Raw genomic sequence first — 14,335 nt, 5'->3', positions numbered from 1 at the left:
AGCTGAACAAACAATACTCCACAGGTGCCATGCAGTGTGATATGATGAGGTGTATCTCATTGCAGGTGTGACTATATCATAGATTTTATCATGACTGAATCGCTGTATTGACCAATCAGACACCTGGACCGGAACTCGCTCTTAAGATGTATGCAACTCATAGTGCTTCTAGGGTAGATATTTCCCTGTTAGTCAGGATGTATGTGCTTTCACGGCCATTGATCGCAGGCAAATTTGCACTGAGAGCTTGTCGGGTTTAATGCAGTGATTGTATAAAGAGATGTTTAAAAAGGCTTTGTCAGTGACAGTGACATCTTTATCACCGAGATTAACAGATCAAGTCTCTAAAGTGCTCGAAAACCGACAACAAACCACATCCTCATGCATTGATATTCAAGGTCCCTGATAGCTTCCCTGACTCCCATTAAAGTGTTATGTAACTCACCAGAGCATGTTTATTTTGAATAATATTTCTTGTGGTAATCTATAGAAACCTGTTTCTACCTCTGAGTGAAAAATGGTTAGAAAAAAAGGTTGCAGTTGGTAGAAAAATGACTTTACAAGATATGTTCACATTGTGAGATATAAATTCCTAATTATGAGAAATAAAAAGTTGCAGTTGTGAAGTATAAATCATGTTGCAAGATATCATCGCAATGAGGGATATTAGGCCCCGATGGAAAATCTGAGATATAGTGACATTGCAAGAAAAAAAATCACATTGTGATATATAAAGTCCCAAATACGAGAAACAAAGTCTCACTGAAGTCTAAATTATGAAATATATAGTCACATAACAGATATAAGGCCACACTGTGAAATAAAAACAAAAAGTCTTAATTGTGAGATATAAAATATGCAGCAATGAGAAACAGTCACAATTGTGGAATATAAAGTCAAACAGAGATAACAATGTTCACAAGAAACAACGTATAACAATTTTGCAATAACATTTGCAAAATATAAAGTCACAATTGTGAAATATAAAGTCACACTGAGTGAAAGGTTCAACTGTGAGATAAAATGAGAAACCAAGTCACATTGCGAGAGATAAAGTCATACTGAGCGATAAAAAGTCTCAACTATGAGATAAAAATAAATCTGAGAAACAAAGCTGCAATTGTGAAATAGTCACATGGCGAGATACACTGTAAAATCAGTGAGATATAAATTCTTAATTACAAGAAACAAAATTGTAATGTGAGATATAAAAAGCAAATAATGAGAAACAAAGTATCAATTATGAGATAAAATCACAAATATGAGAAACAAAGGCGCAATAGCAAAATAGTCACATTTAGAGATATAAAGCCAAACTGAGAGATCAAGACTCAATTACAAAAAACAAAGTCACAAAATTAGATATAAAAATGCAAATGCGAGAAAAAAAGTAGCAATTGCAAAATATAGTCACATTTTGAGATACTGTATAAAGCCACACTGCGAGATAAAAAGTCTCAATTGTGAGATATAAAAATGCAATTATGAGAAACAAAGTCACAATTGTGGAATATAAAGTCAAACTGAGAGATAATTCTCACAAAAAACAAATATGAGAAACAAAGTAGATCATTTTGCAAAAACATTTGCAAAATATAAAGTCACATTCAGAGAGAGCCACACAATGAGATAAAAATTCTCAATTACAAGAAATAAAGTCTCAATCGTGATATAAAAAATGCCAAAATTAGAAACATCACAATTGTGAAATATAAAGTTACATTGTGAGGTATGAAGTCACACTGAGTGAAAAGTTCAACTGTGAGATAAAAATGAAAAACAATGTCACAATACGAGAGATAAAGTCACACTGAACGATAAAAAGTCTCAACTGTGAGATAAAAACACAAATCTGAGAAACAAAGACACAATTACAAAATATAATCACACTGTAAAACCAGTGAGAGATTAAAATTTTCAATTACAAGAAACAAAATTGCAATGTGAGATAAAAAGCAAATAATATGAAACAAAGTATCAATTATGAGATAAAATCACAAATATGAGAACCAAATATGCAATTACGAAATATAATCACATGGTGTACTGTACACTGTAAAATAAGTGAGAGATAAAAATGTTCAATTACAAGAAACTAAATTGCAATGTGAGATAAAAAGCAAATGAGAAACAAAGTATCAATTATGAGATAAAATCACAAATATGAGAAACAAAGGCGCAATAGCAAAATAGTCACATTTAGAGATATAAAACCACACTGAGAGATCAAGACTCAATTACAAGAAACAAAGTCACAAAATGAGAGATAAAAATGTAAATATGAGAAACAAAGTAGCAATTGAAAAATATAAAGTCACATTGTGAGATATAAGGTCACATTGAGAGATAAAAATACTTAATTATGAGAAACAAAGTCACGATGTAAGATAAAAATGCAAATACAACAAAGTCACATTGCAAATCAAAGTCATACTGAGAATAAGTCAACTACAAGAAACAAACTCACAATTTTGATACATACAGTTACAATAATTTATTTTTACTTACAGTAGAGAAGGGAATGGGCTTCCAATACCAGCAATAAAGCCGTTTGATCACTTTCCGTTGCAAAGGGCCTTATGTTAACTGCTCAACCATATGGTCAGTTTTATATTTTGTTGGCTGAGCACTAGAAACATTCATATTCCAAACCCATCAGTTCAACACAAGCACTGAACACCTCGTTTACCTTTATGTAACAGCAAAAGGACTTAAAATCACTGGCTGTAATGCTAAAACCTTTGAGAGGGCCACTTTGCATAAATATCTGCCTCTTCCACAAGGACCATTGTGAATTTGAAGGAGGACGTTGTGCTTAATCGTACCTTTCATCCTGACCAATGGCATTTTCATTAGAGTTCTTGAATTGAATGTGTTAATCTAAACGGGGGGAGTCAACAGGAGCACTGGGACCACTTTGTTTCGCCCGTCTTTTTAGCTAATCAAGTCTGCTGTTCGTCATTAATCACCTCTGTGACTGTGTGGAAATCAAGAGCGACTGAAGAAAGCCGTGACCTCAGACTCCCCCGCAAGGTCATGGATATGTGGACAATGGCTTCTTTTTATGCTTATTATTCTTCCCTCTTTTTTTGCTCTGCTTCATCTGTTCCTCCGTCTCCACTTACTGATGCACCATGTAAATCATCCTCTTTCATTGACACTTTGTGATGTATGTTTGGCTTTTAATGTAGTACTGGAGAATGTGCGCTGCATCTATCTTGCGTTTCCCTCATGGGTCGGATAAACTTGCATTATCTCACTGATGAGCCAGCAAATGGCAGTACTAATGAGATTTCACTTGGGTTTTGTCAGAGCTCCTGTTCCCCATTGGTCGCAAAGGGATCAAGTGTTGTTCAGATTTTGCAGGCCATTCTTAAAGGTTCCATGAGGGACACTGGGTGTGGTTTGTCCTCATATTCATGAAGGTAACAGTGAATAATACACAGTTCTGTCACTGCTCACTGGCGTTATACTCAGAGTTTGTGGAGTAATGCTTCCATCTTGTGGAATGAGTATGTCAGCGCCCTAGGTCTACTGTTATTAGAGGATATTTTATAGAGTCTTGATCCCACTTTTAACTATTTATTAAAGACATTTAATATAAAGTAGGTCCAAAATCTTAATAATAATGTATATTTTTAATGTATATTATTTAGGTGGAATTACTAGTTTATGCTTTGTTTATTTAACAATTTTGTGATTTTATCCAGGTAACTTGCTGTAAGAACATATTTTAAGACATACTGATTTCTCCTGTACACACTCAATAAATAAACAAATACATAAATGAATAAAGATTAAATAAAGACTAGGATTTATACATTTTGAATTGCATGTGAAATAACCATCCATCTAGATTAGTTTAAACTACTAAACTTAACGTAAGATTTCTATACTCTAATTTTTTTTAAAGCATAGCATATAGTGTATTAATATTTGCATTTATTTGATTTGATTTTTTTTCTGTTCAAAATGCATTAATTTAAATTGCTTTAAGAAAAACGCATCAATCTGTTCAATGAGAAAACAATTACATTTATTCCATTAAAAAGTATAAACATGCTTAAAATGTGGCTAGCAGTGGAGCAAGCAATATTCATTAAATCTGAAACAAATTGGATTTATTGATGATAAATATTCATACCTGACTATTGCGTATTTAAACACATTCAATATATTATTTACAATTGCAGAAACTGTATCTGTTTTATTTATGTATGACAAATATGCATGACATTACATTTATTTGTGTTACATTTTATATAAATCTTACATTTAGGCCTTTTTTAGTGCTTTCAAAGGGTCATGAAACCCCAGACTACTTTTTCTGAGTCCATGACCCTTTAAATAGCCGGAGGCCTCATCATTAATTGCATAACAAAATTATATTTTTAATCTGTTAAATATAATGTAAACGCAAATAAAGGGGTCTTATCAAAGTCTTAAAATGGTATACAAGCTAATAACTAGTCAAGTACAAGTGCGGTTATTAGTCTTAAATTTTTGATTCCTAAAATGAAATGTTAACAAATGTGTGGGCTATTAGATAACCAAACTGATATACAATAAGTTCCCTTTCAGTAGGTCACTCTCGACGTCACGTCGGTGACTGACAAATTGGGATCTCGCTTAGAGAGAACAATCCACTTTGAGTGTAAACTAAACGAGCCAATGCACATTTGCAGGCGATGATTGCATCCAGCTGCCGCTGTTCACAGCGTGAGCATATAAAGGCAGCCGGTGCAATGCATGCCAGCTTTTTGCTTCGGAGCCGAGCGATAACATCGTTCTGCTCCTACCAATATCTTCGTGTGTGACAACGAATTCAACGTGCTCTAGGGAGCTTTTTGTGTTGGCGGACGGCGCTTCAGCGGTGGTCGTTCCTGTGTCGAGTGGGTTGCGCACTTCAGGCTGCAAGCGGCCATTTCCCCTGTGCGTCTCAGCACCTAAAAGAGCATTTCCCTGAAAGAGCCTATTTCTCTAAAATAGCTTACATGGGTGCATCTTTGTAAAGACGACGGATCGTCTTTTTAAAGATGCCGTTTCACCCGTGTGTTTCTGGATGCGGTCGTTACCTGGCGGCGGGTGATGGTCACGATCACTGCCTCACGTGTCAGGGCATTAAACATGCTGAGGTGGCGTTTGTGAATGAGTCATGTTCCCATTGCGGGAAGATGACCATCTCGGATCTGTGGGCCAGGGTCCGTTACCTCGAGGGGGGCGGAGCTCCGTTGCCTCTGCCGTGATCTAGTGGTCGTCCTGGCGGTCTGAGGGTTACAGTGGTGGAAAACCCCTCAGGGAACCAACCCTCGGGGGACCATCACTCCTCTAGCGCTTCGCAACGAGTTGAGCTGCCAAAGGAACCTGCTGGGTCCTCTTCAAAGAGCATACCAGTAGTATACTTCAGTGCCAGCTATGCTTTCCCGGGCCGCCGAGAAGGTAGGGCTCGAGTGGAAACCTCCACCATGTCCTCGAGGTTGGACGATTGGTTTCTCAGGGTGGCTTGCATTGGTTCTCAGCGCCCCGCCCCAGTGCCTTTCTTCCCGGAGGTGCATGAGGAGCTCACCAGATCATGGACGGCACCTTTTACTGCCAGAATCCGACCTGCTGTTTCCTCCTCCCTCATCACCCTCGACGGGGGAGCAGCTAGAGGGTATACGGCGATCCCCTCTTGGTGGAGTGGATAGTAGCGATGCAGTTGTGTCCTAAGACTGCCTCCTCCTGGCGGGGAAACCCGTCGCTCCCCTCCCGGGCCTGTAGGCATTCGTCTGGTCTGACCAGCGGTGCTTAGCTGCCTCCGCCTCACACGCTATGGCGTTACTGCAGGTTCATCAGGCCAAGGCAGTGAAGGACCTGTACGAGGGTGGTCACGATCCGGAAGTTCTGAAAGAGCTCCGAACCACTACTGACTTCGCACTCCGATTGACGAAGTTCACCGCGAGTTCTCTGGGCCGTGCGATGTCCACACTTGTGGTCCAGGAGCGCCATCTCTGGCTGTGTCTGGCCACTCCCGTGCCACATCCGCAGCAGCCTCGAGCAAGCGGCGCCGTGGAGCTGGGCGTAGGCAGTGAAGGACCTGTACGAGGGTGGTCACGATCCGGAAGTTCTGAAAGAGCTCCGAACCACTACTGACTTCGCACTCCGAGTGACAAAGTTCACTGCGAGTTCTCTGGGCCGTGCGATGTCCACACTTGTGGCCACTCCCGTGCCACATCCGCAGCAGCCTCGAGCAAGCGGCGCCGTGGAGCTGGGCGTAGGCAGGCCCACCTGCCCATTCAGGCCCCCGTCAAACCTGCCGGTGAGCGGAAGAGCAAGAGGCCCCGGGACAGGCGACCCAGAGCGAAAGAGAACTGCTCTTTGGGGGGTGGCGAATGCACCTCTCCCTCCCCTGGAGGAGGGCCGGGTGGAGAATTTGGTTTCAGAATCAGAATCAGAATCAGAATGAGCTTTATTGCCAGGTATGTTTACACATACGAGGAATTTGTTTTCGTGACAGAAGCTTCCACAGTGTAACAGAATGACAGTGACAGAACAAAAAAACACAGATAATAAAAAAATAGAACAAGTAAATAAGGAATAAAAATATATAAATCGACAATTTTATGTGCAGGTATATTACAATAGACAGCTTTGTATGTACAGGTACTGTATATTATGTGCAAATTGTAGGTGTAGACTGAGTATGAGTGTTAGATAAATAAGTGTATGAGTGTATAAATAGTGTGTGTTCCACAGTTATTGTTAAGTGTTCATGAGATGGATTGCCTGAGGGAAGAAACTGTTCCTGTGTCTGGCCGTTCTGGTGCTCAGTGCTCTGTAGCATCGACCAGATGGCAACAGTTCAAAGAGGGAGTGTGCTGGATGTGAGGGATCCAGGGTGATTCTGCCAGCCCTTTTGCTCACTCTGGATAAGTACAGTTCTTGGAGAGAAGGGAGGGTTGTACCAATGATTCGGAGCATCTTCTTTGGCCTGACGGAGCTGTCTGAGTTTTGCAGTGAACCATGGTTTGTCGTTGTTGTAGGTTAGATGAGTCCTGGTAGGAATGCACATGTCTTCACAGAAACTGATATAAGATGTTACAGTCTCTGTGAGCTCAGCCAGATCGGTGGCAGCAGCTTAAAAAACGCTCCAATCACTGAGGTCAAAACAAGATTGTAAATCCTGCTCTGCTTCATTAGTCCATCTTTTTACGGTACTTAATATGGGTTTAGCTGATTTCAGTTTCTGCCTGTAGGTCGGTATTAGATGAACTAAACAGTGATCAGAGAGTCCTAAAGTTGTCCGTGGAACAGAGTGATATGCATTCTTTATTGTGGTGTAACAGTGATCCAATATATTACTGTCTCTGGTGGGACATGTGATGTGCTGTCTGTATTTTGGCAGTTCACGGGAGAGATTGGCTTTATTAAAGTCCCCGAGAATGATTAAAACAGAGTCCGGGTGTTGTTGTTCTGTCTCTGTGATCAGATCAGCGAGTTTCTGTAAAGCAGAGCTCACATGTGCTTGCGGAGGAATGTAGATACTGACGAGAATGAACAAACAAAACTCCCGCGGCGAATAGAACGGCTTGCAGTTAATGAAGAGCACTTCTAGATCTGAACAGCACATCTTCTTTAACACAGTTACATCTGTACACCACCTCTCATTGATGTAAAAGCATGTCCCGCTGCGTGATTTGCCCGTTGATTTTGCGTCGCACCGCCGACTACAATGTCCAGCAAAACATCAGAATAGTCGAAAACCGGTGAAATATCGGGTGGCGTGTACTGCCGAATGTCCAGCAATTCGTCTCCGGTGAAACTGATTGCAGGGATATAACTAAAGACAGGACAAACTAACAAAAACGTAAAAACAACTGCGGAGCACGCCACGGAGGCAGCCATCAGCATCGGCGCCATCGTGATATTCCAAAAAATCTCGACGAGAGAGCAGTTTTCTCTGTCTCTGGGTCCCAAGGGGGCACGGAGAGTCGCGGAGGGACTGGACCACACTCATCCAACTCTCTCGCCAGCAGGCAGCAGTGGGCGGTTCGAGAGCATCATCAAAGGCCCTCTGCCAAACCGTGGTACCAGGTAAGCGTTGCACCGCACACTCAGATCCCTCTTCAGTCCGCCCACGAGCCGTCCGAGTTGGGTCCCTGCATTCCACCTTGCTGCCCCACTGCGGGTTAGGGTTAGGATATCTGGGTGCCTGGCTAGCGCTACCCAGCCCGTCTCGCTGGCTTCTGCCGACCATCAGCCTCGGCTATGCGATTCAGTTCGCCCGGTGTCCCCCCAAGTTCAGTGGCATCTGCTTCACGGCAGTGAACGCGGCCGATGCTCCTGTCTTGCGTGCGGAGATCGCAGTCCTACTGGCGAAGGACCTGATAGAGCCGGTTCCTCCAGCCGATATGAAGACGGGGTTTTACAGCCCCTACTTTATTGTCTGCGGGCCCCGGCCTACACCAAAAAGGGGCGCAGGAGGCTCACACAGGACACTGGAAGGGGTAGCATCCGTGGCGCTTTGGTAGGGATCCCAATTCATCAGTCACCGACGTGACGTCGAGAGTGACCGATTGAAAGGGAACATCTCGGTTACGTAGTGTTGTAAAAGTGCAAGTAACACTTTAACAGAGCTTTATTTACAGATAAATTAAATGTCTGTTCAGTCCCTATGAAAGGAATGACACAATTTAGTAATTGTGATGCTTAATTAAAGGAACTGTTCACCCAAAAATTCTAATTTACTCACCCTCAGGCCATCCAAGATGTAGTTTTTTTTTTTTTTTTTAACCCGTAATCGGAGCAGGATTAAAGAAATGTAGCATTACATCCCTTACTCACCAATGAATCCTCTGCAGTGAATGTGTGCCGTCAGAATGAGAGTCCAAACGCTACGACAACAGTGACTGGTCTTCTTGTTGCGAGTCCCGGCCTACACCAAAAAGGGGTGCAGGAGGCTCGCACAGGACACTGGAAGGGGTAGCATCCGTGGCGCTTTGGTAGGGATCCCAATTCATCAGTCACCGACGTGACGTCGAGAGTGACCGATTGAAAGGGAACGTCTCGGTTACGTAGTGTTGTAAAAGTGCAAGTAACACTTTAACAGAGCTTTATTTACAGATAAATTAAATGTCTGTTCAGTCCCTATGAAACGGATGACACAATTTAGTAATTGTGATGCTTAATTAAAGGAACTGTTCACCCAAAAATTCTAATTTACTCACCCTCAGGCCATCCAAGATGTAGTTTTTTTTGTTTTTTTTACCCGTAATCGGAGCAGGATTAAAGAAATGTAGCATTACATCACTTACTCACCAATGAATCCTCTGCAGTCAGTGAATGGGTGCCGTCAGAATGAGAGTTCAATCAGATGATAAAAACATCACAATAATTCACAAATAATCCACCACTCCAGTCCATCAACATCTTGATGTTAAACGCTGTGTGCTTGTAATAAAAAAATATATTATTAAGACGTTTTTAACTTTAAACTTTTGCTTCCAGTAAGTCCTATCCAAAAGTTGTCTGAGTCAAGAGAGAAATATGCACAGATCAAGCACTGTTTACAATCAAAAACAGTCCAAAACGGTTCTAAACAAACATATCAGTGGATTCTGTTGTGAGAGGACAACAGGGAATTGACTTTTTTTCTGCGTTATGATTTTGGCCATTTTGGCTAAAAATGACAAAGTTAATGTCTTGATGTATTTCTTTTTTTACAAACATGCAGCTTTTCACTTTACAAGATGGTAACTGTATGACTGGAGTGGTTTGAATTACTTGTGGACTATTGTGTTGTTTTTATCAGCTCTTTGGACTCTCATTCTGATGGCACCCATTCACTGCAGAGGATCTGTCGGTGAGCAAGTGTAATGCGAAATTTCTCCAAATCTGTTCAGATGAAAAAAATAAAAAACATCATCTACATCTTGGATGGCCCAAGGGTGAGTGCATTTTAAGCGAATGTTCCTTTTTTGGCTAAACTATTCCTTCCAATAGACCCTATAATGCCACAATTTAGTAATTGTGATACTTGTAATTAGAGGTGTTAAAGGGGTGGTGTCTCATATACTGTATACGATATAGAAAAATATGAAGCTCATACTCAAAGAATTAAAAAAATGCAAAATTTCATCCAGAGGCCCAAACTTAGCAAAACATGATATTTGATGCAATTTCTGATATTTATATGGCCATAAAGATGAAATTCTGGTAGCTTGTAATGTACATTAATGAGATCTTTATAACAGCAGTTACTTTCAGGGGAAGTTGTGGCCTAATGGTTAGAGAGTCGGACTTATTACCAAAAGGTTGCGGGTTCGAGTCTCGTACCGGCAGGGATTGTCGGTGGGGGGAGTGAATGTGCGCTCTCTCCCACCTTTAGTACCACGACTGTGGTGCCCCATGGGCAAGGGCAAAAAAATGGCTGCCCACTGCTGCGTGTGTGCACTTTGGATGGGATAAATGCAGAGCACATGTCACGTCACAGTATAACAGAACATAAAATACATATAAATATCAGTTGTCTATCTATATCTCCAATAAGTTGATATATAAATGCTTACTTTTATGATCAAACGCTGTTGCCTTTATTAACCTATGCGGGCAAAACATATAGGCAATGTAATGTAACGCAATACAACAATGATTGAGAGATGAACAAATAAACGTTGCTCAAAAGCTTATCATCATATGTGATGCATTTTAAAAATGATTTTTTTTCTTTAAAAAAATGATATGGATAATCAAGTAAATTGAGTTGCTTCAGTCTAGTACATGTTCAATCTTGAATGCTATAAATGTTTAATTGATTCAAATCAGTAAAGATTTCACAGCAAAAGGATATGAACCACAACCTCAAGGGGGACATTTTTACAATGATAGCCTACTAAAAAAGGTAGTTTACTTACTAAAATAGACGTCAGAAGGCATAGGTTCTGTAAAACCGTTTTTTCAGCAAAGTTTTGATCTAGTTGATAATTTAGAGGCCTTTGTATCAAACATGATAGCCTAGGCTTTCTGAGGGTTTATTAGGGATTCCCAGATAGCACACTATACGTCTGCAAGATGTCTGTTAAAGATCACTTGATCTGGAAAGCATCTGCTGTGTACAAAGATCTGATAGACGTCTGTAAGATGTCAATTTTACATATATTCTAAATCATAAACATCTTAAAGACATCTAGTAGACATATATTTGACATCTGATAGAAAACGTCTTATAGACGTATTGCAGATGAGCAAACACTGTAAAAAATACGTCTTGCAGAATGCAGACATCAAATAGACGTCTCCAAGATGTATGTGTGCTATCAGGGCAGTTTAACTTGCATGAGCAGAAACGACGCAAACGGATGAACAAGAAAAGTAGCTCGTTTGAATATCAATAAACGTGATGCAAATCAAGAACGCTTCACAGCAAAAAAACGGGTCGGTGCTCTCGGGTTTGGGTGTTGGCACATGGAAGGACGTTTGAGACGATCCGCCAATGATAGCCTCATGGGTGGGATTTACTCAAGGTTGAAGGGGTAGTGTTTTATTGTAACGTAGTACTAGTGAGAATAGAATAACCCCTAAAGAAGAAGAAGTAAGAACAGAAAGTCAGCTGCCAGCTGTCCGCCGGCTTTTTGTTGATTTTTCGTCGTGCTCGAAGCTGTCAGTTCTGAGGTCGCGAATTGAATTTTGGGATCCAGGTAAGAATGGGGCACGTGCATTTAAACAATTGCTTTATATCGTACATTACTCCTCTTCTACGTGTACTTTTTGATACTTTTTTCGAAAGCGTTCTTCCTGCGTCTTCTCTGCGATGCACATGGTGCTGCTCTCCATTTAAGGGCTGATGCAACACCTCACTTTTGAAAGATGGCGAGATATCGCATGAATTCATTTAGAAGTGTATCCGCCTGCCGTGTTATTGTTATGGGAACCCGTTCGCGTCGTTTAAGCACATCTGTTGTGATTATAAACTGTTTATTGCAGGATTAGGGGGTAATTAGGAATAGACAGCATGTATACATGTCCTTGTACTTCATTGTACTGTAGCCGGATGCGAGCGGAATAGAATAATCAAATCTCAAACAAAACCCAAGAAATGCAAGACCGCAATTTAGACGATTTGTGGCATTTAGTGCTTACTTTTGCCTGTTCTCGTGGTTTTAAACTGGTTGGAGCGGTTTTGGTATTTGGACCATCTTTCAGGTTCGCGCACGAAGCATTGAAGTGATTCTTTTTGTGATTCGAAGGAACCGTTTCGCAAAACGCCTGAAACCTTTCTCGAAACCTCGATTTTACCACTGTGTTTAAGAGTAAAATCGTGAAGAAACAAACACAGTTAAAAATAAAAATCCGATGGTATCTGTGTAAATAATACACATTTAATAAGCAGGATATATATATATATCATTTTCATTGAAATCAACCGTCTGAACTAATCGATTCATTAAATGACTCGGAACTCCACGCCGCGGAACATCTCAGGGTTGCCAGGTTTTCACAACAAAACCCTCCCAATTGCTATATTGAGGGTGTTACACAAGTGTTAAAGTAGCCCAATTCCGATGGAAAACCAGACTTGGCAACCGCATTGTGTCTGTTTGGGGCGTGTGGCTGCGCTTTATTGTGACGTTTAAAAAAATGCGGGAAATTTGTTTGCTACTTTGTATATCTGCTCGTCGTTCGTCGTCTTTCTGCAAGAATCGCCGTTCTGAAAAAAGAATAAAGTCATTCATTTTGGAGTCTTGCAGATGCGAAGAAAACAAACTGTTTGCAGTAAGCGTTGTTTACGTTTGGTTTCATATAGATAATGAACATACCCTGTTGAAAAAAACAGCATATGCTGGTTAGGTATGTTCTGTTGCTGGTTTAAGCTGGTCCTTTGCTGGGTTAAGCTGGTCCTTTGCTGGGTTAAGCTGGTCCTTTGCTGGGTTAAGCTGGTCCTTTGCTGGGTTAAGCTGGTCCTTTGCTGGGTTAAGCTGGTCCTTTGCTGGGTTAAGCTGGTCCTTTGCTGGGTTAAGCTGGTCCTTTGCTGGGTTAAGCTGGTCCTTTGCTGGGTTAAGCTGGTCCTTTGCTGGGTTAAGCTGGTCCTTTGCTGGGTTAAGCTGGTCCTTTGCTGGGTTAAGCTGGTCCTTTGCTGGGTTAAGCTGGTCCTTTGCTGGGTTAAGCTGGTCCTTTGCTGGGTTAAGCTGGTCCTTTGCTGGGTTAAGCTGGTCCTTTGCTGGGTTAAGCTGGTCCTTTGCTGGGTTAAGCTGGTCCTTTGCTGGGTTAAGCTGGTCCTTTGCTGGGTTAAGCTGGTCCTTTGCTGGGTTAAGCTGGTCCTTTGCTGGGTTAAGCTGGTCCTTTGCTGGGTTAAGCTGGTCCTTTGCTGGGTTAAGCTGGTCCTTTGCTGGGTTAAGCTGGTCCTTTGCTGGGTTAAGCTGGTCCTTTGCTGGGTTAAGCTGGTCCTTTGCTGGGTTAAGCTGGTCCTTTGCTGGGTTAAGCTGGTCCTTTGCTGGGTTAAGCTGGTCCTTTGCTGGGTTAAGCTGGTCCTTTGCTGGGTTAAGCTGGTCCTTTGCTGGGTTAAGCTGGTCCTTTGCTGGGTTAAGCTGGTCCTTTGCTGGGTTAAGCTGGTCCTTTGCTGGGTTAAGCTGGTCCTTTGCTGGGTTAAGCTGGTCCTTTGCTGGGTTAAGCTGGTCCTTTGCTGGGTTAAGCTGGTCCTTTGCTGGGTTAAGCTGGTCCTTTGCTGGGTTAAGCTGGTCCTTTGCTGGGTTAAGCTGGTCCTTTGCTGGGTTAAGCTGGTCCTTTGCTGGGTTAAGCTGGTCCTTTGCTGGGTTAAGCTGGTCCTTTGCTGGGTTAAGCTGGTCCTTTGCTGGGTTAAGCTGGTCCTTTGCTGGGTTAAGCTGGTCCTTTGCTGGGTTAAGCTGGTCCTTTGCTGGGTTAAGCTGGTCCTTTGCTGGGTTAAGCTGGTCCTTTGCTGGGTTAAGCTGGTCCTTTGCTGGGTTAAGCTGGTCCTTTGCTGGGTTAAGCTGGTCCTTTGCTGGGTTAAGCTGGTCCTTTGCTGGGTTAAGCTGGTCCTTTGCTGGGTTAAGCTGGTCCTTTGCTGGGTGATGCTGGTCCTTTGCCAGCACATGACCAGCATAAACCAGCACATGACCAGCAAAGGACCAGCACATGACCAGCAAAAGGACCAGCATAAACCAGCACATGACCAGCAAAAGGACCAGCCTAAACCAGCAAAAGGACCAGCCTAAACCAGCAAAAGGACCAGCCTAAACCAGCAAAAGGACCAGCCTAAACCAGCAAAAGGACCAGCCTAAACCAGCAAAAGGACCAGCCTAAACCAGCAAAAGGACCAGCTTAAACCAGCATCCCAGTGTCA

General features: G+C 41.9%; 1 protein-coding gene across 2 annotated transcripts in view; it reads left to right on the top strand.

Annotated features, from left to right (window-relative positions):
• Positions 1–11,428: 11,428 nt before the first annotated feature.
• Positions 11,429–14,335, top strand: part of LOC107555275 (high affinity cationic amino acid transporter 1-like) — a 35,545-nt gene continuing 32,638 nt past the window's right edge. Inside the window, exon 1 of one of the 2 annotated variants that reach the window (XM_016238023.1) lies at positions 11,429–11,675. The gene's annotated coding sequence lies outside the window, so the exon portion shown is untranslated. Of the gene's footprint in view, positions 11,676–12,701; positions 12,751–14,335 lie in introns of those variants that run through there. The other variant, XM_016238025.1, reaches the window with a different exon arrangement.

Source organism: Sinocyclocheilus grahami, unplaced genomic scaffold (assembly GCF_001515645.1).
Source record: "Sinocyclocheilus grahami isolate Dianchi unplaced genomic scaffold, SAMN03320097.WGS_v1.1 scaffold529.1, whole genome shotgun sequence".
Taxonomy (NCBI): domain Eukaryota; kingdom Metazoa; phylum Chordata; class Actinopteri; order Cypriniformes; family Cyprinidae; genus Sinocyclocheilus; species Sinocyclocheilus grahami.
Note: the sequence above shows the minus strand (reverse complement) of the source record. Positions and strands in the feature narration are given on the sequence as shown.